Source organism: Anser cygnoides, unplaced genomic scaffold, assembly GCF_040182565.1.
Source record: "Anser cygnoides isolate HZ-2024a breed goose unplaced genomic scaffold, Taihu_goose_T2T_genome scaffold_54_1, whole genome shotgun sequence".
Lineage (NCBI taxonomy): Eukaryota > Metazoa > Chordata > Aves > Anseriformes > Anatidae > Anser > Anser cygnoides.
The window spans coordinates 693,841-716,717 of record NW_027103076.1 but is presented as its reverse complement, the minus strand read 5'-3'; the positions used below and the strand labels follow the sequence as shown (position 1 = coordinate 716,717).

At 47.5% G+C, this 22,877-nt stretch overlaps 1 pseudogene; it reads right to left on the bottom strand.

Moving 5' to 3' along the window:
* Positions 1-9,621: 9,621 nt before the first annotated feature.
* The window catches only part of LOC136789546 (zinc finger CCCH domain-containing protein 11A-like), a 32,808-nt pseudogene continuing 19,552 nt past the window's right edge, over positions 9,622-22,877 (bottom strand).

Sequence of the window (22,877 nt, the reverse complement as noted above, 5' to 3'; positions counted from 1 at the left end):
CCCTGTCATCATCAAGAAATGAGAAGCACCAACATTTAAAGAGAGTCCAACAATAGTTTAAGTCTCCAAAATTTGTCACAGTACTAAGGAAAACTAAGCCTGAGCGTTCCCAATAACGCATCTTAGGACAATAGCCTAACATTCTCCTCCTCCTCTGAGCCACTTGTTGTATTTTGAAGACCAGCCCTATCCAGAGAGAGTTGCTACACAGAAATGCTAGTTTACTTGATTACTTTTTCAGACTGCATTTCAAATTCCTGCTCCCGGCAGTGGCTCTATTCTAATTGTATATGATGGTTCACAGAAGCAGCTTAAAACCTTGACAAGGCACAAGCGGAAAATAAACACACACCTAGAGCCAGATTTCTGATAGTGGCTGTCAGAAGAGCTTCAGCACTCAAGCAAGAGGAATCAGTTCTTTGTTTTCATTTGAATTCCTTTTTAGGGCTGTATGGAAACGGTCTAAGTTCACGGAAAGGAAGAAGGAGAAAGTATATTTAATAGCCAGTTGTTACCTTTCGCAGTACTAGTCCGTTGAGAAGGTAATCCTAGCCTCTCCTTCACAGACTTGGGAACTTGAACTGCAAAACAGAAAAAGACCAAATTAGGGAGGCTGCATAAACGTCAACTTTGTCTTCACATTCGAAAACAAGGCAGGAAAGGTAACTTTGAATCCCGGCGATTAAGACCTCAGCCAACATGCAAAAAGAAACATCGCAGGAAAAGGACAAACAGAAAGCCTAAATACAAAACCCGTGAATCACATCCAGATGCCTGTTTAGTAGCTGTACCTCTCTTTGGTGCTTTGTCAGCATTTCCCGGAACCTCCACCTTCTTCCCCAGCCTTTCAGCAAGGCTGCGCTTCACCGGAAGGGCGCTTACATCAGCTTCAGACAGAGAAAACAAGGAATATTTTAAGAACATTTCTTTGCAGGAAGATTTGAGAACAGTCAACCACAAGCTTCTATTTTTCAAGCATATTTTCATAAAATTGCCTTTCAGCTGCTAAATGGTTTTTTTGCCATTTCTGCAGTCAACACAGATCTCCACTGCAACGCATTTTCCTCTCATACGTCAAAAATACTCTTCAATGCAGTCATATAGAGAAGGCGGCACCTAAATAACAGCTCATAAAAAGTTCTTACCCACGGAGGCTTTCCGTTTTCCTTGTTTCTCAGCAAGATCTAGTCGAACCACAGGTTCCTCCCCTAAAACAAAAGTAAAATTTTTCTATTTCATAGAAACCAGTAGCCAATAGAAATAGTATACTGTTAGCCCATGTCCAAAAAAAACCCAGCAAGGCACTGTTTTGACAGCTAAACCACACAAACTCATATTTCAACTATAATTAACTTAGAAAAAGTATCCATAGTCTCAGTGTTTGCCTCAAATTCCAGCTGAATGTAGTCGAGAATGAATCTGAGTCTGCTTGACAGCTATACTTTGTGCAGAACAGAGCTGCATAAGCAAGCAGAATATTATTAGGTACAAATGCTGAGAAATATTCCTTTCTAAGGTGAATGTCTATGAGTAGAAGTTCTTCTTCACTTCTTTCCCTTTCAAAGGAATTTGCACAACTCTAAACAATATAATTTATACACAGACTCCTATCGCACTACTGTCCACACGTGCCACTGTCAGCCTCTTTAAAGCTTCAGAAATTGCTTCTTACATAGCACTGTCCTCTAGAGCTCTTTCTTCTCGTTACTCTCCTGTTTTTCAGTTATCCCCCTATTTGCATACTGACACATTTTTTTCTTTCTCCTGCTACTGCACTTAACCTGAGCACCAAAGCTTTCCAGTACAACCAGGGACTTTCAGCATAAAAGCATGTTTTGAACAGAAGGCGGCAGCACCAGGAGGCTAACAGGGGTGAATTGCCTTCCTTCTTGCTTAACCTTCCAGTTTAGGAGTAATGAAATCAAAACAAAAGCATGAATTATTACCTTCCTCTGTAGACAGTGTCACAGTTCTCACCACTGTCCGGACATTTTCCTTTTCCGGAGCAGGAAAAATCATAGAATCGACGGGAGGAAGAGAAGATCTTGAAGGACCTTCTGCTCAGAGCAAGCAAAACATAAGGAAGTTTACCAAACAGAAAAAACTATCACGAAGAACAAAAAACTTTAATTATTCATTACTGTCAAACATACAGTGACCAGAGCATGCAAATAAGAGAGGTGACTAGTTTGCCTCTGGTTGCCCTTGGAATTCCCATCTAGAATACCAGCTGGCTGAGAATCAGGTTGCTCGATGCCCCCAGCTAAACATGGAAGTCTATCCCTCAAGCAGCTCCCAGCCACCATCACCTGCCATTCTGAAGCCAATCAAATTTCACTTCTTTGGCAAAATAGTTGGATTCACCAAAGCATAGCCAGCTACCCGGTATTACTGGAAGAGTTTTTTTTTGAAAGAAAAATCATCACACAGGATGAAGGTGAACAGGGTAAGGAAGCAGGGAATATTAACTCACCACCGTGTCTCTTAGTTTTTTCCTTCATTTTCTGCAATTTGATTTCTTCAAGTGTTTTTATTCCAAAATTCAGACCGTCCTCTGAAAACAGAAAACAGTTAATGAGACTAAGGCTTAGAGGCACTCACTGAGGACCACAGATCCTCAGGCTTCTTAGTGCTCAGGAACTTTCAGAAGTATTTAGAATAAAGCCTGTCAACACTCCTCACAAGTGAAACAACCATAGAATCAATGGCATTTTGCCCCTCCTTTCACCCTTCAGGGTAAAAACTGTAGTTTTAATTTTAATCCATTTACGTGATATTAGATCCCTCTATCGTTAGATATGGCTTTCAACAGTGGTTGCCAGGCTGCACGTGCAGCCATTTAAACTCCATGCTGTGACCCTGTTTTGTTCTCCAAAAGGAAAGAAAAGGAGTTCAACTTTCTGACCCAATGGGCACATGATGGTATCAGAGAGAAATGAGATCATGGAAATAACCGAGTCCATTCAGCACCCCTACATTCTGTTGTGTTTTTACGCCACATTGCTTTTGAGTTAATTGTCAAGTTCTCCTGCCGATTTATCCTACTACAGGTGCTGGAATACCTTGTTTAGCAGTAGTAGCACTGGCTTTCCGAGTGGAAATCATCCGTAATCCATTTTGGCCTTCCTCAGCTGGTTGCTGGACGGGAGTTTTAGTTTCTTCTCCTTCCGCAGAAAGCTGGTCTGAAGGGGAAAAATCTATTCAGTTATGCATAGGCCAGATTGTTCGTGATTATGTAGCTCATGCAATGACACTTCAGTCCATGGCTCCTATAAAAAAGTTGGGTTTTTTTTTTTTTTTTGTTTTTTTTTTTTTAATACAGCTACACTGACCTGATGAACTCGTAAGTAGACTACCCTAGGACAAAACATCTAGGACTCTAGATTCTCTCTGCAGCTTTAACTACTACACAACATATTACTCTTCAGACAAAAAAAAAGGAATTTCCTTCCTAGTTTCACATAGAGCTTTACACAACAGACCAGCTAAAGCCAAGAGTGGTTCTAAGCTTTCCTCCAACATTTCAGGTTCTGTCCACTGACTGCCAGACAAAGCCACCAGTGACCTGAGCGGACTGCCTGCCCTATCGCTAGTCAGACCTCAGGTCATCTGTGATTTATACATTCATTTACAGCACAAATTCCTTCCAAGAACCAAAGACTTACACAATCATTTACAGCACAAATTCCTTCCAAGAACCAAACCATGCTCACCATCATCATCTTCATCATCATCTGCAGCATTGATTACAACTGGAGGGTGTGTAGGGCTTGGGACATTTTCCGAGTTTTCCACTTTCATCACCCGCCTTAGCTATGGAGAGGGATTGGACTGGACAGAAAGTTTGTTTTGCTGCAGTGACATCTGAGCCACTTTCAAATCATCGTCCGCGGACTCAGGCGGACTTGGCAGTGTAGCTAGAGGAAGAGGAGGATCATCAGTAATATGGCAGTTTAAAACTTTGACCACAATGCACGAAGATGGTAGCTAAGGCAGATAACCTGCACAGGCAATGAATGCAGCATCTCCTTTTGCCCATCCCGCCACTGTTTACACCGTGAACAATGACTTGCCTTCAAACAACAACACATCTCCCTACCACCCAGCAGAAGACGAAACAACAGAAAGCAAACTGCAAGGCAAATATCACACAAAGCAGAGAGAAGCTGAGCATGAAAGCAGAAAACAAATACCAGCAGTACAGCAGCAGTACACTCGGTTTAGCTGACCACCTAGGACTGCAGACCTTTTCCTGCACTCACAAATGAACGGTTACCTGATGTCTCCTACACTATTGGCACCCACTAAGTAATATGCAAAATTAATTCTTCAATACTTAAAGAAAAAGGACCTAAACTCACTCTTGCTTGGTGGTAAGAAGACGCCATCGATGTGACGTCCCTTTGCGTGATGAAAAGCACAGTTGGCTTTCTGACAGCCTACTGGCTGCTTCTCCCAGTAGCAGGGAATCTCAGCGCGCTTTTTCTGAAGACAGAAAGAAAGACAAGCTCGTGATAACATGCACCTAAGGTTTGCAAAGAGATGCACAGTTCCAGGTCACGACAGCGATAGGGCTGTCACAATACAGTGCTGAAACATCATTCCAAAGGTCAGTTTATCACGGAAGTATAGTATTTCCGGGCATATTCACAAAGTTTGCAGAAGCTGTAACCACTATGCACGTTTAGCCTTGTCATCATTCAGTTTGAGAAGACAGGCACTCTCAGACATCAGTTTAGGGTGGGTTAAACTAATACACCTAGGATTATACTAGGATTATTCAGAGGGAAAAAGAACATCTTAAATTGCCTACGTTAACTCTATCCAGAACTACTTCTCGGAGACTTCGTTCTTCTGCACCTTTAACTTTCCCCACTGCTTCCTAGCCCAGGCAGCTAGAACAGCATTATCTGAAGGACTCCGGGACACAAGAGACCTGATAGATCATTATCAAGCCTGCTCTCAGGAGGCTAGTACAGCCTGTTTATTACCCCCCTGCTCCAGCAGGTTTTAGCAGTCTAGTTAGCGGTTATTCTGCATCTGTTGAGAAAATACTGTCGGCGTCTAATAAAAGAAAATCTTGCTAAGACATACCTAAGGCATTGATTTTATTTCCCTCTCCTTCCTCCCACCCCCTCCCCTGCTAACAGAAACCAGTGTAATTCCAAAGCAAAGGACTCTATCCTGCAAAAGCACAATCAGCACACCTACAGCACTGAAAAATGCTTTTGTTGATTTATTTTGAGAACACATCTTTAGGCACTCACATCGATTTCCATGTGTCTGAATCGGCAGACATTCCTGAAACAACGACCTTCCTGCCACAGCGTGCAGACTGTCTCGTTCCCCAGAGCAGCTTCACAGTGGCGGAAGGAACAGTTGTCTCCCTGTAACCAAAAGGAAAACAACAAGGAAAATATAGTACAGCCTCAAAAACGTCCATGCTACTGCTTCAGGTTGCTACGATTGAATTCAGAATCTATCTGGTTATCACGTTAACCAAAGACCAGTGTGCCTCCTCCTCCTACTCTACCACTTCCTGAAAAAAATGAAAAAAAAAAAAAACAAAAAAAAAACAAAGCAAAGCAAAGCAAAAGAAACCCAGCCATACCTTGGCACAGGTAGAATAGAAATAGAAGTAGCAATCGTCTCCTTGTTTAGACATGCCGACAAGTTCTGATAACAAGCTCGGGTTCTCTCCACAGGGACTTCCTCTGCTCTTGGAGAGAGCTGTCTTCACCCTTGCTTGGGCTGAAAGTCTTCCACTGGCTTGTGATCAGTGAAATCTTCTTTTTAAAAGTAACCCTAAAGAAAGTACCAACAAGTGAAAAATAATGAGTAACAAGCATTTTTCCAGCTTTCTTCTGTTCATCAAATTAGTCTCTTGAGGAGAGCAATGCCTTGAAATCAGCTGTTACGGGTACTAACACAATATTAAACTAAAGTTCTGTAAAGCTGCCAGGAGCTTTGTCAGCAAGTGTTCTCTTCCACGTCCTCAATAATATGCCTTGGAGCACATCCGGAAGCCTGAAAATGGAGTCACTTCTTCAAAAACCACCTGATCATACATGCAAGGCAATGATCAACTATGGCTACGAGTAACTTCTACAGAACGCAGTATGACGCATTAAATAGCACGTTCCAGTCACTGTGGGTCTTCGAGTTCACCTACCTGGACAACCTCAGCAAAGTTATCGATCTTCAAAGACTTCCAGTTAACTTCTCCTGGAGGCCGAACCAACACTGAATCCGTGAATTAATGATAAAGGGGTAGGAAGAATTTGCCTCCTCACTTTGCCAAGGGAGCCTCTCATCCACAATTCAAACATAGGATGTGCTTTTAAACAGCTTATAACTAATGGAGGAAGCAAGTCCATCTGAACACTCTCTCAGACTGGAGACAGCCAGGGTTAGTTAGCTCTTCAAAAAATAAAAACAAAAAAAAAAAAAAACCACAAAACAAAACAAAAACAAAAAAAACCAGTGCATTTAGAGATGAACTCGTGATTCAAAGTGGCTGCAAAAATGAGGCTCCATCTTCCACAGCCAGAAAATTTGACTTTTTTTTTTTTTTTTAATTCAAAATTCAGTATGTTCCAATCTCTGGTCTTCAAGATTTCTTCACCTATTAAGAAAACACTAAAACCTTTCCCCGTCTTTATTACCTGTACAGCAAAAAACACACCAGTGCACAGAAATACACAAATGTGCATACGCATACACACATATGTGTTTAGACACACACACACGAGGAGTGAGTGATAGAAAGTTAGCGAGAGCGACAGTGGAAATCAGAAGTTTTGCCTTTTTGACACAGAGAGCGCGTAAAAACTCTCTCATTTTGAGGGAACTAGAAAAAAAAGGAGGATCTACCAAATATTTTGATGAGTATGCCTTCGAGGCCAATGCTTTATACCATGAGTGATCTGGGGGCCAGCACACAAATATGCATACATATGTATCACACAGTATCACAGATTTCTAGGTTGGAAGAGACCTCAAGATCATCGAGTCCAACCTCCGACCTAACACTAAGTACTCCACTAAACCATATCGCTAAGCTCTACATCTAAACGTCTTTTAAAGACCTCCAGGGATGCTGACTCCACCACCTCCCTGGGCAGCCCGTTCCAATGCTTAATAACCCTTTCGGTAAAGAAGTACTTCCTAACATCCAACCTAAAACTCCCCTGTCGCAACTTTCGCCCATTCCCCCTCGTCCTGTCACCAGGCACGTAGGAGAACAGACCAACCCCCACCTCTTTACAGCCTCCTTTAAGGTAACTGTAGAGAGCGATAAGGTCGCCCCTGAGCCTCCTCTTCTCCAGGCTGAACAAGCCCAGCTCCCTCAGCCGCTCCTCGTAAGACTTGTTCTCCAGACCCCTCACCAGCTTGGTCGCCCTTCTCTGGACTCGCTCGAGCACGTCCATGTCCTTCCTGTAGCGAGGGGCCCAAAACTGAACACAGTACTCAAGGTGCGGCCTCACCAGAGCCGAGTACAGGGGCACAATCACTTCCCTAGACCTGCTGGCCACACTGCTTCTTATACAGGCCAGGATGCTGTTGGCCTTCTTGGCCACCTGGGCACACTGCTGGCTCATATTCAGCCGACTGTCAACCAACACTCCCAGGTCCCTCTCGGCCAGGCAGCTTTCCAGCCACTCATCTCCCAGCCTGTAGCTCTGCTTGGGGTTGTTGCGCCCCAGGTGCAGGACCCGGCACTTGGCCTTGTTGAACTTCATACAGTTGACCTCAGCCCATCGCTCCAGCCTATCCAGATCAAATATGTACATGCCTACAGGATAAACATATCTATACACACAAGCGTGCACAGTATATGTCGTATGGTATCCATATGGAGAACAACTCGTAGCCCTGATCAGACACGTAGAGTTGCAATCAATTAACAGCAGGAAGACAGCAGATCAAGGATACAGCAAGCTTTGAGAGGCAGGGCAATGCTCACTTTGCCAGTGGCATGGCTGCATGATACCAAGAATTTTGAATTAGTTTGATTTTTTGGAAGCAATTTGTTTTCTTTCTGCGCTGTAGCAAATACCACAGGTTTGCCATCACGTGCTGTTCCCTAATCCATATATCCATCATCATCCATTGCTGCAAGATCATGAAAGGTTAGAAAAGATGACTTAGGTCCAATTTAACAGCCAATGATTTTTCAATGACCAGAGCTGCAACAGATTTTATTTAGCCACAAGCAGGTTTTTTTTTCTGATGTGAACTCAGATATTTTGATTTTTTTTTTAAGACACTAAATGTCATAAAACCTGCAACCAGACCAGATAAAGTTCAAATTAGAGTGATTCTGAAGCCTTTCATTAAAATGCTGCACATTTCTGTGCAAATTATTTCTGACTCTTCTGGACAAAAGCGGATGAAATAGTTCTTACAAATTAATAATAAAAGGTTGGAACCTTTTACTCACACAAACACTAGTGAATTTTCCAGGAAGTATTATTTTGGCAGGGAATTTTCCCAAATCTAAAGTAAAGAGGGGAAAAGTTGGGTTCCCGTATTAGTTGTTGGTTTTGACTGCTTGACAAAGGGAATAAAAACAGTAGTTAAGTGCAAGGTTTCCTTCTCTTCTTTAGTATTGAGAGGAATCGTCACTTCTGACCTTTAGCACCTTCAGAAACACACTTAGTGCCATGCAGATTCCTCTGCATCTACTTCTAAAAATTACTGGTGCTCCTTAGCATGGAAGTTGGACTTGAAATCTTTTCCAGACTGAGCTCTTTTGAATGCCCAAGGAGCTCATCATTTTGCTTGTTGCCTTCCATTTTCCTGAACAGACCCAGAACGCTGTTCAGGATATGAATGGATCTGGTCTAAGGAATGGGAAGAAAGCAAAAACCAAGGATACCTCACAGCCCTAAATGCCATAAAAAGCAGTCACATTTTAAAAAAGATCTCCAAAGCTTTTTTTTTTTTTTTAAACTGACATCTGCCAATATGGCGATCCAAGTGCTGAACAGAAACCAACTGAACTAGCCCCTGAAAGCCTGAATAAAAATGAGTAACTCTGGTGCACTCAGCAGGTCTGTAATAGAAGTTGGCAAGATTTTTAGATTTCTTTTTTCTCCAGGGTGCTAGTAAAGTTTTTGCGTTACGAGATTTTGAACTCTTTTTGTACAAAAGAATTACAGATGCACTACAGTCACGGTAGCTGGGGGTCTGGAAATACATGCCAACAAGTGTCATAAACTTTGCCTTTGCTGAAGGAAGATAACTAGTCCAAAGAAAACCTGCCTAGTTTGTTTTACAGGCTTGTCTTTCTCAGTATGGAACAAACTGACCTCCCTGGTCTAACTTTCCAGTTGGCTATTCTGCCTTTGTCCTGGAGAGAAGAGCAAGAAGGGAACAAAATATTTTTGCACTCCAAAAAATGCATTAGGGAAGGATTATCACACCTACCTAAGGGTAATTTCTTGTTTGTTTATAAAGCACAAAGTCTTTCTCTTGGACAGTCTCTGTTGCTGGCCTGTTTTGTGCCTTCCATTTATAATAAAGGTATTAAAGATGCTTACCCCGTTTTGGTGGTTTTTTATTTTTAGAACAGTGTAAGCAGACAGTCGGATGACAAGCAAGAAAGAACAGCATAAACTCCTTGTTGTGACCCTGCTTTTTAATCACCCAGCATCAGCCTTGCTGCAAAACAGTCTCCGCTGATTTACCTGCTTGTTAAAGCACCCCACAGGCTGCAAGTGTTGTGTGCTAGGTGTCAAATTATATTTAACGGTGCATAGGTAAACCATTCATCTTCCCATGGTCAAAGCACAGAACAGCCTCCTGCTAACACAGCTCATCCTTGCTGTAACTGCTTTTAAACCTATTTGTTGGTAAGAAAAGAGCTCAGTACACCACCTTCACAGGGCAAAAATTCACATGGAAGAGCAGAAAAACCCAGAAGTGCTTCCTGAACTTCACGTTACCAACAGCACCATCGGATTTAGATCCTTGCCTGGCATCCAGGATGCACGGCCTGCAAGCACTGCTGCGATGTGGAAGTGCCAAGGCAGGTTTTTGGCCTGCCCTAAAACACTTTTTTTTTTTTTTCTTTTACAAACAATACAAAGAGTGTGCCAGGTATGCTGTAATGCCCGTGTGCCAGGTCAATAGAGGATATCCAAACAACAGAGGCGCTTCTCCTAATTTCTGGCGTGAAAACACTTTCACAGCATTCTTTTCACGAAGAAACCCCTCTCTATCTTCTCCAATGCTCCAGGACCTGCTGCAGCTGCAGCGGCTGCGCTGGTACCAGCCGCATCTTTGACAAATCTTTTCAACGGTTCTGCTTTACCTCGGCACAGTTGAGGTCACTCCTCTTCCTCTTCCAGCTGAGGAAGCAGCTTGCGGGCTCTGCCACACGGTCGGTGCAGAAGCGAAAGCTGGGAACACAGCAGTCAAACTCTCACTGCTAACGAAGCCACCAGGGCAGAGGGCTGACACAGACCCGCCAGAGGCGAACCGTACCCGCTCTCCCTCCCGGCTGCAAGGCTCGCCACAGCAGCCCCGACCCCGAAGCGCTCACAATGCTTTGCTTGGTGATGTCACCGATGAGTCAGAGTCCCCAGATGAGCATCTGCCTTGCCACTCTTTAATGTTGGTGTTGTTTTTTGGTTGGTTGCTTGCTTGCTTTTGAAACTTATGTAGGTTATGGTAAACCTTCAGGTAAACCACAGATCAATGGGGAAGAAGTCCCACACGAGGGAAGGCCGTGCATTTCTTCCAGGCAATGGCGCATTCTTTAACATGCTGCATTCGACAAAGAAGCTCTCTCCATTTTGCGCAGTGGCAACAGGCACGACTGCAACACACGCACGTGTAGGCAGCACCTGCAGGTCCCAAACCGTTAACCAATTTTTAGATAGCACCAATTTTTTATGTAGTTGCTTTCCCTTCATCCATAACCCCTTTTTTCCTTTCTTTATATCGGGTGGCTCTCCTCCATTGTTCTGTCATTTTACTCCCCAGTGTCTGAGCAGGCACTGGGAATCGTTTCCAGAGGAAGGGTACTGCTGAAGCTACAACATTTACTCTCAGGGAAAAGAGAGTATGTGAAAGAATACATACTTCCTTTCTTTTTCCTGTTTTTTTTTTTTTTTAAATCTCTGAAATCAACGCTGCGGCCTGGCAGCAAATAACTATGGGAGTAAAGATGATTCCTCATCCTCACTGTAACGTTGTAGTTAATGTCATAAAGAAGCAATTTCCCCAGGCAGTGGCCATTTGAGATGGGAAGGGGCAGTAAGAGGAAGTTTTCCTTAGACTAGCTCTTCCCCCAGAACACCTCGCCATCCAGCAACAAATTCAATTCACCTGCTCCGCCTGATCAGTCAAACGCGCGTCCGACTCCAGCACACGTCACAGCGGTGGTTCTGACGTGGTTTGAGAATCACCTATCCGCAGAATATCTCGGGTTTGTACACTCAAATAACGCAGTCTTTTCCAAATAAGGCCCAGAGCTCACACTCCGAGTGCAGCCTAACAGCACCAGAGGGCCGGTAGGCTAAACATTCCCATCCTGGCAACAGGACTGACCCGGGCAACAGTAAGCATCCCTTCTGCACTTTCGTCGTGAACATCAACATAAGGAAACAGAGACCTCCTCGATCCAAGTTTGAAGAAACAAACACAAAGGTCACCCAAGCGGGTTGTTTTCAGCAAACTAACGGAGAAATTAAGGTGACAACCGCGTGCATCCAGAGTTAGTCAGATCCCGAAGGCAGTTCCTTTGGGAAACGCAGGAGCAGCGCGCCAGATGACGGCTACCTTACAGCGCACCCCTCAGAGGCACTGCTACGAAAGGAAGGCAGAAGGTTGGAACTCAAAATAACTCGCAAGGCGCCCGTTAAGGGGGAAGCTTTAATTTCCTGAGCAGAACCTCCCCCCTGAAGGCAGCCCAGGGACTCTTTGCTTCCCTAGGGAGACGGCAGGGACGGGGCAGGGCGGTGGGACGGGGGGACACAGGGCCAGATGGACGGCCAGACAGCCGGATGGATGGACAGACGGCCAGATGGACGGCCAGACGGCCCAAAAGGCCTGAGCAAGGGCTGAGGAGCGGGAGGGAAGGGCAGGGCGAGGGGAAGGGGAAGGGCGGCCCTGGGCCTGACAGGGCACCTTGGGCCTAACCCCGGGCAGCAGCTCCCCATCTCACAGGGCCCGCGGGGGGCTGCCTGTAACAGGAGATGCGGGCAGGTAAATTTTACAAGCACTGCATCACAAAAACCCTGCAACACCTGAACTATTCACTGGGACAGCCTCCTTCCTCACCTCCTGAAAGCTCCAGCTGGCAAACCAAGGACAAAATGAAAGGCAGATGTGGAGGACCTCGTAAGATACTGTTTTGTTCCCTACGTGCCCACTGCTGGTGACACGTAATGCCTCCTGTTCCCAAACGACATCGGCACGTTACATCTTTACTACATGCTGAAAGGAACTCAGCAACTTGAACACAACTTAGAATTACCCATCCCGGCAGCAGGCTGTCCAGCTGAAGCTGCTTTAGCCAATCAAGTGTGTCATGCTGCCCCTCAAAGGTTTCTTCCTGGGAACGTCTGCTGTGACACTCCTGACGTATTACTTCTCGGAATGGCAGAACTGCGCTGGGTAGGCCCCACAGCAAGACTCGTATTTCTGTCCTTCCCTTTCAGGAAAGGATCTCCCACCTTGAATTTATTAATTTTCATGATGATGATACACAAATTGAAGTTTTGAAAAACTGAATGCTGATTAACAGATTTCTAGCACAGCCTGTGCATCAAAATTCATTTCTCTCCATTTAGGTAATCTTAGTTTCTGAGTTACAGTTACAGTCAAAATTTTTCTTCTTCGATTTTTTTCTTTTTCTTTTTTTTTTTTTTTTTTTTTGTGATCAGAAAAACGAGGGGACTGGCTGTCCCAAGTCAGCCGGGGAACTTCTCTTTGGTCGATGCATCAAGCAACTCAGCTCTCTTGGGGAAACTTAAATAGAAAAGACAGATCTCCAAACGGATAAAAAAAATAAATCAAATGATAAAAACCCAACCGACACATCTGATACCCCAGCTTATTGAACAGCACAAGGGTTTAATCTACAGGCTCTGTCCAAAGCAGCAAGAAGTGACAGATTTAATCCAAACCAGTTGCCCGCTCTCACTCTCTGATCTGGAGACGTTATTGGACAAGCATGCATAGCAGTAACACTTGTAAACACTGGGTTACTGCACCACAGCCCCAAATCCCTCACGGGCCCACTAAGATACTTTTACTGACTGATCCACAATAAACACTCCCAAAAAGATTCTCAACAAGCTAAACCCTGTTTAGAAAGAATCTGAGGAACCTGTCACTGCAGCAACAAAGGGCTGCAATTGTATGCAAAATCTCCAACACCCTCCTTAGCACCCTGCTAGCTCAAGGACTGTGTGGGGCTTCCGTGCCCTGAACGAGTCCACCCTGGCCACATAACGCAGATGTAATGGTCAAGAAAGCACATAGCGTTATCGAAACTTATCAGATCCACAGCAAAAAGAAAAGCCCACGCTTCTATATTTCTCCTCCTTCTCCATTCACAGAAGGAAGAGACTGAAAACAGGCAGATTTGTGGTTTACATTTACAGTTAATGTGAAAAATGGCTATTTGTGAAATACATCACGTATTGTTTCAAGCTACAAACAACTCGCTCCCACAAAGGAAAGACTTTTGACCTCAGCATGCAACCCCAGTTACAAATAACTTCCTATCTACCAGCGGGCCGCGTTCCCCTGGCACTCAGTCACTCCGCAGCACGGCAGCCACCTTTGTTCTAAGGATGGCAAATTCTACTTAGAAACGCTCTGTAGAAGAGTGATGTTGTCCCCTTTTAACACGATCCGGCCTGCAGCACAGAGAAGGGAAAGAGGGGATTAGAGAGAGCCCAGAACCTGAGAATAATCTCGTGTTTTCAGAAAGTGTTTCGTGTGGTTGAGCAGGGTTTTGCCCATCATGCAGAGTGCAGGCCGCCTGGTATTACACGTTTCAAAGACCAGAACTGGTCTCAGGCAGGGACAGATTCTCCTTCATTCAGCAAAATCAGCAGCTCAAAAATCATCAGGGACAGAGATGTAGCCAGGAATTGCTCACTGAACTTCAACAGCAAGGCTCGTCACACGGTTGGTACGTCTCAGTGCTGCTACCTAGAAGGCTCACCCGGGCAGGTTTCAGACCGCGCGTCACTCGGGTTGCACAGACACACGACACACCCAGCTGTTTCCTTGATTTTGTCTTGGAGTGAATCTCCTCTGCGTCGTCCAGCGCCAAATTCACGTACTCGTCAAAGCCCTAGAAATCGGCAACAGTGGCAATTAGTTCAGCAACAACACGAACCATCGTCAGCTGTGCTGACCCAGGCTGGACAACGAAGACTAATTGTTAGAGAAGCACGATTTCTTTTTTCCCTTGGGCTAGTTTTTCTTGACAAGAAAAAATAGGATTGTGAATGAGGGAAAACAAACTAACGATGTAACGTGGGGTCGTGCTGACACTCACGATGATGCAGCCTTCTATCCGCACGTTCACTTGCTCAGCCACACCTGGATCCTCGAGCTCTGCAGAACGAAGGAGGAGAGTAAATTGGAACACAAACACCGCGAGCAGTTTTGTTCTCTCTCGTGTGTTCAGAAATACCCGCTAACCATAGCCGCTAGAGCTCCCAAACACTCCAAGGAGCAACTCTCAGGGGCAGTTTCAATTAACAGTCTGACATTTTAGAGTCTTATATGACTGGGTGAATACTACACGTTTGCTGAAGGACACGTTTCCAGTCACAAGGGAACACTCCTGCACGCCCGGCTGCACGATCCCACTCCCGTTAACACGAGGGGGAAACGCCGGGCTGCGCAGCAGCTCCTTGTACCCACCAGCACGCCGCACAGCTCTCCATTCCCCACAAACCTGCCCCGAGCAATGGGTGGGAGCCGAAAACTCAGCGAGGGAGATCCCCGGACCCTCCCCGCTCCCCCCACCCCCCCCAAATCCCCATCCCCATCCCCTCCCCGTCCTCTCCCCGCGCTACTCACGCTCTGCAGGTAGCGGAAGATGAGGTTCTGGGGCACTGCGTGAAGGGCTCAGCACGGGGACAAGAGCTCCAGGCCCGGGACAAGGCCTCAAGACAAGGCCTCAAACCCTGCAACGAGGCCCCAGGGCCCCGGGACAAGGCCTCAAGGCCCGGGCCGAGACCCCTGAGGCCCGGGCCGCCCCCCACCCGCTCCCCCGTCGCTCCCCAGCCGCAGGAAGGCTACGATGGGCTGCACCATCACCGTCTGCACCTTCTGGTCCTGCCCGCGGTACGCCATGGCTGCCGCCGCCTCGCTGCTCCCGCCGCCCCTGCTGGGACGCCTCCGGAAGCCCCTGAGGCCGGGCGGGAGCGCGCAAGGGACGCTGGGATGCTGGAGGAGCGTGGGGGGCCGCTCTAGCAGGCCGGGAGGACCGCGTCTCTATGGTCGCAGGCAGGAGTCCCTGCGCTAGCTTTATTGGTGAGCAGCGAGGCTGGGGGGGGGAGGGGGGCAAGACAGCCTTAAATAAAATACAAATATAAAAAGTGTTATAAATGGCTGTTATAAATCCAAATAGGATTACAATCAAAGTTTACAATTTATTAAACGAATAGAGGCAAGCAAGCAGCGCTGGGTGCGCCGGGAGTCTCTGCTCCCCCAGGACGCACACCTGTTACGTAAGGCGGCTGGTTTTGATGCTCCCAGGCTAATACATATTCATTACTACTTCGAGAAGAGGCAGGGTTATTAGAATTGGTTTCCGGAATCCGAAACCCCTCCCAGGGGCGCCTGCGTATCAGTCTCTGGTGGTCTCTCGGGGCTTGCTCGGGCTGAATGCTGGTTGTCTTCCTCTCAGGCTTTTGTCCTTCAATTGTCCTTCAGCTCCCCCTTCCTCCTCGTTTGGGAGCCTCTGCGCCGGATTTCAGAAACTCTAGCAACATCCCCTGCAGTAGTCAGCACTTTTCCCTAAAAACCCCTTTGTTCTCTTATCACCTAGACCCGGGCCTCGATGTTAACCCTTCAAATCCCTTAGTGACACGAATTGCTGGACCATTCCTTACAAAAGGAAGGATAAAATATGTAGAGGAGCAATGGCACACGCGAAAGCCCAGCGCCGCGGGCAGAGGCAGCGAAGGTTGACGGCAGAACAGTGCTCGGTTTGAACACGGAGAGGGAAAGCGAGGGGAAGGTGGCCGAAGCCGGCCGCAGTCTCTGAGCTCTCCTCCTCCTGATTGTTTTCTCTCAAAGCCATTTCTGTCTGTGTGCGGGCACCCGGAGCCGGCAGAAGTCCCCGTGAAGTCCTTCGGCAGGACGGAGGGCTGCGTGGGCTCCAGTGAGAGAGGGAGTTAGGAGAATCTTATCAAGTAGAGATAGAGCGCTGACGGCATTAAACTAGGATGCTACTTAGTGTCTTTGCTAACTATGGTGCATTGTGCCAATTAACTAAAGCAAGAAGCCTTGGGCCCCTTACCAAGGTCAGTCTCCTAATAAGAGAGCGAGCCTATCTTAAGAAACTGGGAGAAACTGGTCCTGCAGGTGGACAAGAGCCAAGGAGCAACTGAGTCTGTGCAAAGACAAGAGGTCAACTAGCGGTGACGAGGAAGAGTCATCAATCTTCATGCCCACGACCTCCCGTGCTGCCCAGCGCTGAATAAACATACCTACTTTACAATCTCACTGATTGTGGAGTCCCTTTTCCGCAAGTCGCCAGCAGCAGTTTCTTCCGCAGAGGTTTTCCCAGAGCCGCTTCAAAGCTTCCCTCGCGGAGCTGGGGCGTCGCAGGGGGTCGTCAAAGCACGCACGCGCGCACACACACACACACGCACACACACACACACACAGGCGTTGTTGTCCAAACAGAAAGTATTTACAACAAATTCGACAAGCGGTTTTCCTCTGCCAGCAGCAAATGCCTGAGGGCCCCTACAGCTTCACAAATCATAGCACAAAGAGCCTAAAGTTCCTCTAAAATTTAGGGAAATGATTCAAAATAGATCTGCTAGGGGAAAACGATCACTGGCGGCAGGGTACACAATACACGCGAGTCTCAGCTCTCCTCCGCAGGGTCAGTGCCCACGCCCAAGTGCGACGCTGATGGCACCCGAACATTTGCTGTAGCAGGCAGCAGAGCCAGCAGCTCAGGGGAGCAATTTTAAAAACCAGGAGGCACTTAAACCAACCCTTAATTGACCCAGTTACTGCAGGAGAGTCCCGACTACTCGCCCTGGAGTCCTACTGTCACCAGCAAAAAGCACCAACCAAAGCTTGGGGGAACTTTGGTACAGCACAAGAGAAGGGAGTGGGGGTAGCGTAGCCGTATCGCAGAGCTGCTGCTTTTCACACCATTTTACCATCCCTGATAATTGAAAGTAAGGCCGGGTGGGCTGACCCCACCACCACCACTCCTGGCAGCATGTTTGGTCCACAACGCTAGAATAATTATTTTGCTCCCTCCCGCCCCTACAGCTTCATCATCTGAAAAGATTACAGTCAAAACAATGGCATACACAAATAAAAGTCAAGAGTTGACATAGTAACTCCGAGATTTGGGTATCAACTGTCCGAGAAATCAGAACACCCAGGCTTCACAATGTGCCCAACATCGAGCTGTGCCAAGGGGGGGCGGAAGGAAGAAGCTTTCCGTTTAAGCCTTCAGAGCATCGCTCCGTCACTACGTCAATTCACAGCCACCACAGCGTGCCGATGGACATCTTTCTGTGCCAAAAGAAACAAGTGCTTTGTCCTCTTGATATCAAAGGTAGCCACCTATAGTTACGGAACCATGCACAAGACCTTAACTCTGACCAGCAGGAAAACTTAGGACAACTGAGTGCAGATCCTGCCAATTTCTACCAGTTCCAACTGTGCTTTAAGTCTCATTGCAAAGCCTCAGTTAGAAAAAGGATCACCTCGGGGTATCCAACAAGAAGAAGAGTTTTGTTTTTTTTTTTTTTTAATATACAATAGGACTATGCAGTTCAATCATCAATCATCTTGGAAAGCTCAAGGAGGAGGTCATCCTCATCCTTCCCTGGGTCCAAGTCGAGCTCGGCTTCCAGTATGCCGTCTGAGAGTTCCCAAAGTAGCATCTCTAAATCCTCGTCTACAGATACGGGCGCGTTGCCTGTGGAACTCAGCCGGCGTGTCCTTGCTTCTTCTAGCTGGGAAGAAGCTGAAGTCGAGCTTGAGAACTCCATTGGCTCCACGGATTCTGCCTGGCTTCCAAGATGTGCTTCAGGTCTTGGCAGAGCAAGGAAGAGAACAATCAGTATATGCCATTTCTTAACGGGAAATCCCTTTTCTGCAAACCGGCTCTTAAAACCGTAGCCAACCCCTCCTGCACTTCAATCTTACCCAGGGATTGTTATTCAATTAACCCAGGGCTACATTTAGAGCCCAATATATTAGCAGGTACATTTTTCAGTTTGGGGGTTTCTCTGTGAAGCCAGAGCACCCGGAGTCTAGCAAAGATGGGAAACCAACATGGCCTCCCGGAAGCCCAGTGTCCGAGAACTACATCTCCCGGCATGCTCTGGGAAAACAATATGGACTCCCGGAAACCCGGTGGCCAAGAACTACATTTCCCAGCACTCCCCAGAAAATTGAGCCTCGCAGCGTGCCGTAGGACGCCATTTTTTGCTCTGTTACATTACCGGGTTCGTGTTTATGGAGGGTTTTCCCGCCGTTTTGGGGGGTTTCCCCTCAATTTCGGGTTTTCAGCTCTCCATTTCAGAGTTCTTCCCCGCAATTTTGGGGTTCCTTCCCCTAATTTGGTGCTTCGCCCCCCCCCACTTTTGGGGTTCCCCCTCCATTTTGGGGATTCCCCCCAATTCCAAGCCCCCCACAATTTTGGAGGCCCCCACCATCCTTTCTTGGCCTGCCACCCTAATATTAAGGTTCTTTCCCCCAATGTTGGGGTTCTCACCACATGTTTGAGGTTCCTTCCCTTAATTTGGGGCTTAGCTCCCCGGGATCTGGGACTTTAACCCCAATTTTGGGGGTCCCCCCCAAGTTTGGGGATTCCTCCCCAGGTCTGGGGGGGGGTCCACATTCAATTCTGGAATTTCACACTTCCATTTAAGTCTTCTTCCCCCCAATTTGGGGGTTCACCCACCCAATTTTGGGGGTTCCTCCCCTAATTTGGGGGGACCCGACCAATTTTGGGGGTCCCCCCCAATTGTAGAGTCCCCCACCCTCCTTTTTTGGGTTCCCCCCTAATATTAAAGAGTTCTTCCGCCCAATTTTGGGGGACCCCACAATTTTGACGTTCCTTCCCCTAACTTGGGGCTTCAACCCTTCGATTTTGGGGGGGGCTCCCCCCCTCTTATTTTGGCCTTCCGCCCTAATATTAGGCCTAACCCCTAAGAACCTTGACCCCTAAGCCTATGGCAACCACGGATCTAACCCTAACCCCTACCCCAACAAACCCTAGAAACCCTAACCCTAAAAACCCTTGCAGCCCTAACCCGATAAAATTTACCACACTAAACCCCTGAAGACTGTTCTGGGGGGTCCACATTCAATTCTGGAATTTCACACTTCCATTTAAGTGTTCTGCCCCCCCAATATGGGGGTTCGCCCACCCAATTTTGGGGGTTCCTCCCCTAATTGGGGGGACACAACCAATTTTGGGGGGGACACAACCAATTTGGGGGGGGACACAACCAATTTGGGGGGTCCCCCCAATTTTAGAGTCCCCCACCCTCCTTTTTTGGGTTTCCCCCAAATATTAAGAGCTCTTCCGCCCAATTTTGGGGGACCCCACAATTTTGACGTTTCTTCCCCTAAATTGGGGCTTCGACCCTTCAATTTTGGGGGGGGCTCCCCCCTTAGTTTGGCCTTCCACCCTAATATTGGGCCTTACCCCTAAGAACCCTGACCCCTAACACTACGGCTCCCACGGATCTAACCCTAACCCCTACCCCAAAAAAACCTAGAAACCCTAACCCTAAAAACCCTTACAGTCCTAACCCGATAAAATTTACCACACTAGACCTACGCCTAAAAGCCCTAACCCTAAAAATTAAGACCCTCTAAACCCTAACCCAAAACGTAAAGATTCTCAAAGCCCTAACGCTGGAGACCCTAACCTTAAAAAAAAAAAATAAGACCTTAAAACCCTAACCCTAAATACCTGACCATAACTAAAACCCTAAGACCCTAACCCTAAAAACCCTATCAACACTAAAACCACAAAATACTTTAAAACCTTAACACACTAACCCCCAAACCCTAACCCTTATAACTCCAACCCTAACAACCTTAAAATCCTAACCCTAAACCCTGGAAACCCTAACCCTGAAACCCAACCCTAGTGCCTTAGCCCTGAAACCTTAAAACCCTAACACCTTATTAGAAACACTCTGTAACCAATACCATAGGCTCAGGCAAGTATCTCAGTGAGGTAGCATTTTTATTCACGATTGCAATGGCAGGCGTCCCACAAGCCACCTACTAGTTCCATAACACAGTTTATATAATTTTTTTTTTCCTCTCGGTGACCAGGACCCTCCCCAGTTTCCCCATTGACTGGGTAATCCATGTTCACAATCTATCCAGTGCTTCACAGAAAATACACAGCTGCTGGCCTGTTACTAGTCAATTTTATTTTTTTCTTGACTGTTTTCCTCTTTGAGGTGGTAATGTTTCTTACACCGTGATTTCCACCCAATTGCTCTAAGGATTCTGGTTGTCTGCATTTTACAAGGTTGTCTGTTAAGCTTTCTTATCACTGCAAGCATATATCAATACCACCTTCCTTCCCTCTAAACGATGTAACTCTGTGCAAAAACATTTTTATTCCCACAACCTTGATCCCCTTACCCTAAAATCCTTATTCTCTTTAACCCTAACAACTCTAACCACAACCCTAACCCTTCATATCAACCCCCCGACGCTAATGACACTGACTAATGATCCAAACCCCAAACCCCAGGCAACCAACAAAGAAACAGACACAAAGCTGAAAACTACAAAAAAGGCAAAACCCTGGATACAGACCCCAAATCACAAACACGCTACCAAAATGCTACAGAAAAGCCCCAGACGCAGGCCCCAAGCACTACAGCTAGGCCCCAGAAGCTCTAGACACATCCCAAAGCCAAAATGCAATCCCCAAACACTACAGAAAAGCCCCCAAACACCAGACACAGGCTGCAGAAGTCTACAAGCAGGCCCCAGCCACACCCGGATGCAGACCCCAACTGTCCACAAGCAGCTCCCAACCCACCCCCCCCATGAACTGGACCCCCCCCCCCCCACCACCACCCAGATGCATGCCCCAGGCCCCAGGCCTCAGCCCCAGCCCCCACACCCCAGACTCAGGCCCCAAAGGTGTACAACCAGCTCCCAACTGCCCCCCTCAAAGGGAGGCCCCAAAGCCTGCCAGAGGACCCTAGAGCGTACAAGCAGCTCCCAACCCCCCGGCACAGGCCCCAACCCCCCCCCAGACACAGGCCCCAAAGGTGTACAAGCAACTCCCCATCCTCCCCAGAGGCACGCCCCAAAGGTGTACAAACAGCCCCAACCCCCCAAGACCCAGACCCCTACAGCGTAGAAGCAGCTCCCAACCCCATGCCCCCAAGGCACATGCCCCAACCCCTCCCCCAAGGCAGGCCCTAACAGTGTACAAGCAGCTCCCACCCCCCCCCAGACGCAGGCCCCAAAGGTGTACAAGCAGGCCCCTACAGTATACAAGCAGCTCACAACCACCCCCCCAAAGGCAGGCCCCAACCCCCTCCAGATGCAAGCCCGAAAGGTTAAAACCAGCTCCAACCCCCCAACCCCCCCCGCCCCGCGCAGACGCAGGCCCCAAAGGTGTACAAGCAGTTCCCAACCCCTCCAAGGCAGGCCCCAAAAGTGTACAGGCAGGCCCCTACAGTGTAGAAACGCTCCAACCCCCCTCCTTCCACCTCGAGGGAGGCCCTCCCCCCAGTATACACGAAGCTCCCAACCCCCTCTCAGAGGAATGCCTAAAAAAGTATACAAGCAGCTCCTAACACCCCCCCCCCCCCCCCCCCCCCCCCCAAAAGAGGCAGTCCCCAAAGGTGTACAAGCAGGCCCTCAAATCCCTTAGGTGTACAAGCAGGCCCTTCAAATCCCTTAGCCCCTGCGCCAGCTTTATTGGCGAGCAGCGAGGCTGGGGGGGGGAGGGGGGCAAGACAGCCTTAAATAAAATACAAATATAAAAAGTGTTATAAATGGCTGTTATAAATCCAAATAGGATTACAATCAAAGTTTACAATTTATTAAACGAATAGAGGCAAGCAAGCAGCGCTGGGTGCGCCGGGAGTCTCTGCTCCCCCAGGACGCACACCTGTTACGTAAGGCGGCTGGTTTTGATGCTCCCAGGCTAATACATATTCATTACTACTTCGAGAAGAGGCAGGGTTATTAGAATTGGTTTCCGGAATCCGAAACCCCTCCCAGGGGCGCCTGCGTACCAGTCTCTGGTGGTCTCTCGGGGCTTGCTCGGGCTCAATGCTGGTTGTCTTCCTCTCAGGCTTTTGTCCTTCAATTGTCCTTCAGCTCCCCCTTCCTCCTCGTTTGGGAGCCTCTGCGCCGGATTTCAGAAACTCTAGCAACATCCCCTGCAGTAGTCAGCACTTTTCCCTAAAAACCCCTTTGTTCTCTTATCACCTAGACCCGGGCCTCGATGTTAACCCTTCAAATCCCTTAGTGACACGAATTGCTGGACCATTCCTTACAAAAGGAAGGATAAAATATGTAGAGGAGCAATGGCACACGCGAAAGCCCAGCGCCGCGGGCAGAGGCAGCGAAGGTTGACGGCAGAACAGTGCTCGGTTTGAACACGGAGAGGGAAAGCGAGGGGAAGGTGGCCGAAG